General features: G+C 59.7%; 1 protein-coding gene across 1 annotated transcript in view; it reads left to right on the plus strand.

Moving 5' to 3' along the window:
- LINGO1 (leucine rich repeat and Ig domain containing 1) overlaps nucleotides 1-4,092 on the plus strand; it is a 70,423-nt gene that overhangs the window by 47,083 nt on the left and 19,248 nt on the right. The gene's annotated exons all lie outside the window — the stretch shown is intronic.

The raw sequence follows: 4,092 nt of genomic DNA on the forward strand, positions 1-4,092 counted from the left end.
CCCAAGCTTATGGGCTTCAGCCTTCCAGGGACTCAGGGCCTTGCAAGGAGCCCCCACTTCAGGCCTTATCCCGCTCTCCCCACCGTCCAGCACAGGCCACAGAGCCCTCGAGCTTAGAGAGCCCCCCCGCAGGCCAACCCACTAGAACCCCATTGCACAGCTGGGGAAACTGAGGCCCAGGGAGGGGCAGTGACCCCCCTCAAATTCACACATTACGTTAACAAGAGAGTTCAGAATCAGATTTGTGGCGTAAAGTGAGACACAGGGTCCACCCTGGGTGTCCAGCTCCATGGGGGGCAGGGGAGGGCTTCCAGCAGGACACTAGCTCTTTCTCACTCCCCCAACCCTAATTCATGCCCAGTGCTGCTTGCCCAGCCCCCATCTGCCTCCTGTGCTCCTGGGCTCCGTTTTTCTTGCTAATTAGAGGTCTCAGCAATGACTCCGCTGTCCCAGCCATTTTAGAGCCATCATTAATTTCAAGTGCCTTCAGAAATAATCATCATTGTAAAAGCCCGCGAGCTGCTGGGATGCAAGCAGCAGGACCAGCACAGAGCAGGCATGCAGGCAGGCCTGTGTGTGCCTCCTCCTTCCTGTACCCTGGGGACCCTTGGTCTCCTCCCCCCTCCCTTGCATTCTTAGCCTCAGCGTGGGGAGAGAACAGAACGCGACTTGGAATCTGACAACAGACACACACAGGGCTTCAAGGCTCAAGGCTTAGCTTCACCTCTTCTGCACTGAATGACTTTGAGCAAGTCACCCACTCTCCCAGAGTCTGTTTTCTCATCTGTACAATGGGGATAGCAATGAAGTGAGATGAAGCATGTAAAGCATCGCCCTGAGCTTGGCTGACAGTAGGAACTGAATAAATGTTAGCGGGCCCTGTCCCCTCCTCCAGAATTCCCTGCACAACCCATCCCAGCTTTCTCTGCTCTGCTGTGAGCACTCAGGCTGCAGCAGGCTGGCTCCTTCCAGCAATCGCTCCTGCCTTATTGGGACTTGCTCAGTTCTCATCCTGAAGCCAGGTTCTGCTGTGTGCCCACCCACGAGACATGAAGTCTCAGGCCTGCTCTTGGGATCCCCAAGTCTGAGGACAGAGAGGGAGGAGACTGGGGCCTTGCCTCTAAGTCTGTCTCAGTCTGGGGTGGGGAGACAGGGATAGGAGAGATTTGATGGCGGTTTCAAATCCTGGTTTGATCTTGAAGCACAGGTGGAAACCAGAGAGAGGGCTTGCCAAGCAGGTGGACCAGCAAGGACAAGGCTTGGGCGGGGTGAAGACTCTTCAGCTGTACCTCCTGAATATAATGCCCTAGTTGTGCCAAAGAAGTCTTGGACTGGGCCACCCTGATGTTTCACATGCTCTGTGGCCCTGGGGACACTGAGGGGGCTCTGCCAGGGGCCACCTCACCAGATGAAGGCAAGAACAGAGATATGCCTGTTCGGCAGCTCAAGCAGAGGCCTTTGGCGGGGGACCCAGTGACAGGCCCCCCTTTTCTGAGGTCTCTGGATGGCAAGGTCAGGGACTGTACTCTCACCAGACCCAAAAGGACCCTCAACAGGTCTTTTCTCCAAATTCTTCCCCTAAAGCCTCCCTCTCCCCATTGTTTCCTGGTGAAATCAAACAGGGAGGGCTGGGGGTCGTTTCTTTTGCAGGAGCGGGTAAGGGGAAATGGCTCGTACATGTTTTACAATGGAGAATTAGGCTGCCCAGCAATTCCTCCCAGACACAGCTCTCTGGTCATGCCTGCTGCCTTGGAGTCGCGGAAAAATCCTTGCGGGCCCCAGAAGACCCCACCCCAGACACCAGTTTCCTCAGCCGGCATCTGAGCGTGGGGGCCCATTTTTCAGGCGAGATCACTGAGGCAGGGAGCAGGTGAGTCGGGGGTGGAGAGTTGCCGTGGCCGCGCGGAGCCTGCGTCAGTCGCCGCACCAGGAATAGCCCCCGCCCCCGCCCCTTCCCCCCAGCGGGTCTGCAAGCCAGACGGGTGCTTGGCGAAGCCTTTACGCAGGAGCTAGAGAGCGTCTATTCCTGTCGGGCCGGTGGGAGGAGGCGGCGCGGGAGGGCAGGAGCTCACGGGTAACTCACAAACAGCCGGGGTGGGGAAACTGGGGAGTCTGGGAAGGGGGTCCAGGAAGCACAGAGTTGGGGGGTGCCAAGGAGATGCCTGCACTGGGCTCTTTAAGGGAGGGTGGCTTCCGCGCCCTCCTTCCCATTTCCCTCTTCCCACCTGTAAGTCCTTCTGCTAAGCCTGCCCCCTACTGGTTTACTCAGCGACTCCGTTCCCCTGCTAGTTTTTATTAGCTGTGTGACCATGGGCAAGTCACTTCACCTCTCTGAGCCTGGACTTCCAGGCTCAGAATAGTGCCTCCTTTCAGGGTTGTTGGAGGATGAATGTAGAGGGCACAGCATCGACACCTGCTAGGAGGTGGGCTTAAGATGATGGTGGGGGTCTGAGACATAGAAGACAGGAGACTGTTCTCCAAGCAGGAGTGTACAGAGCAAGTGTGAGGCGGTGAGACTGGGAAATGCCCCAGAATTGTTTAGCTGGGATAGAAGGCCTGTGCAGCAATTTGGGGGAAGTGTGCAAGAGTTAACAGTGGAGAAGCAAGATGGTGATGGGGGTAGGGGGTGACTAGTGGCCAGGCCAGGCCACCAGGCATCTCTGCAGTGAATATCAGACAGGCTCCATGTAGCATGGGGCACTGGGAGCAGGACCCCAGGGTCTGCCCCAGAAACTAAGAGGCCTTGGGTCAGTCTTGTCTCTCCCAGCCTCAGCTTCCTTCTCCGCCTGCTGGAATCCCTAGGCCTGTGGGCTGGAGGTGACAGGAGCATTAATGTGCTAATAGGTATGCTCCCAAAGTGGAGAAGGAGCGAGAGTGCTGGTGGTGTCAGCATTGGTGGCTACTCTTATTTGTAATCAAACTAGCTTGGTGTTAAAGGGCATCCGGCTTCAAGGAGATGGAAGGAGGAAGGTGGAGTCGCAAGGGTTGTAAGCCACTCTGCAGGCTTTACCAAGACATCCCCACCAGCCAGTTCTCTGTATCTGTGGGGCAAGGAGAATCTGGAACTCTGAGATGAGGTCCCATTCCTTGGGCGCATCTGAGGATGTGGCTCCAGCCCAGGATCTATGGTACCGCTGGGGAACGGGGTGGGGGCAGACAAGCCCAGACTGAGGCACCGCACTGCTCTCTGCTGGTGGCTGAGTGCAGTACCCGCGGCCAGAACTGGCCAGTGGGATCTGCTGCCCTCTGCTGGACAAGAAGCCCGACTAGGTGGGGACCCGGGCCGCAAAGCGGGGAGCACAAGATCCGGGCCAGTGTGGAACCGCGGAGCTAGCGCTCCTTCCTCGAGGTCCCCTGGGGCTTCCCGCTCTGCCCGCCCCGCCCTAAGGCCGCCAAGATATGGGTGTTCCAGAGGTTCGCGGACGTTTCCGAGAGGAGGGGACGAGGTGCAGGACGGAGACTCCCGGCCTGACCCTTTCCACGCCGTCCTCCAAAAGCCCTGGCCAGGTGGAGAGCCCTGCCCGTTCACGTACTTATGTCGGTCCACACGGCAATGACCCCAGTTACACGTGTGAACATACTCAGGCGCTCACATGCACACGCCTGTGGCTACACACAATCAAGGTGCGCGCACACATTCAAGGAGGACCGCAGGCCAGGCTGGCCCGGGACTCGCCCCGAGGCCGGGACCCGAGGGGCGCGGCCGTGCGCCAGGTTGGAGGGCGGGGGCGCCGGCTCGGGCACCAGGCTGGTGCGCCCTCGCCCCCCTGCCAGTTTCGCTGTCCCCGACGTTCAGGGCAGGAGTTGAGGGCACTGCTTGCTCTCTGCCCCTCTCTCTGGTAGAAGACGAGCCCCTACCCCACCCCCACCCCCACCGCCCTTGGGTTTTGCGGCCGCGCCTTCTCCTCCCCCGCCCGGCTCCAGCCGCTCGCTCGCTCGCTTGCTCGCTCGCTCTCTCCCTCCCTCGGTCCCTCCTCCCTCCCTGGCTCTTTCCTTGCGCTCCCTCCCCGCGCCGCGGCAGAGCGCGGAGCCCGAGCGGGAGCCCGAGCGGGAGCCGGCGCGGGAGCCGGAGCGGGCGACCGGCGACAGGGC

The sequence above is a fragment of the Trichechus manatus genome, unplaced genomic scaffold (assembly GCF_000243295.1).
Source record: "Trichechus manatus latirostris isolate Lorelei unplaced genomic scaffold, TriManLat1.0 scaffold00030, whole genome shotgun sequence".
In the NCBI taxonomy this organism is placed as follows: Eukaryota; Metazoa; Chordata; class Mammalia; order Sirenia; family Trichechidae; genus Trichechus; species Trichechus manatus.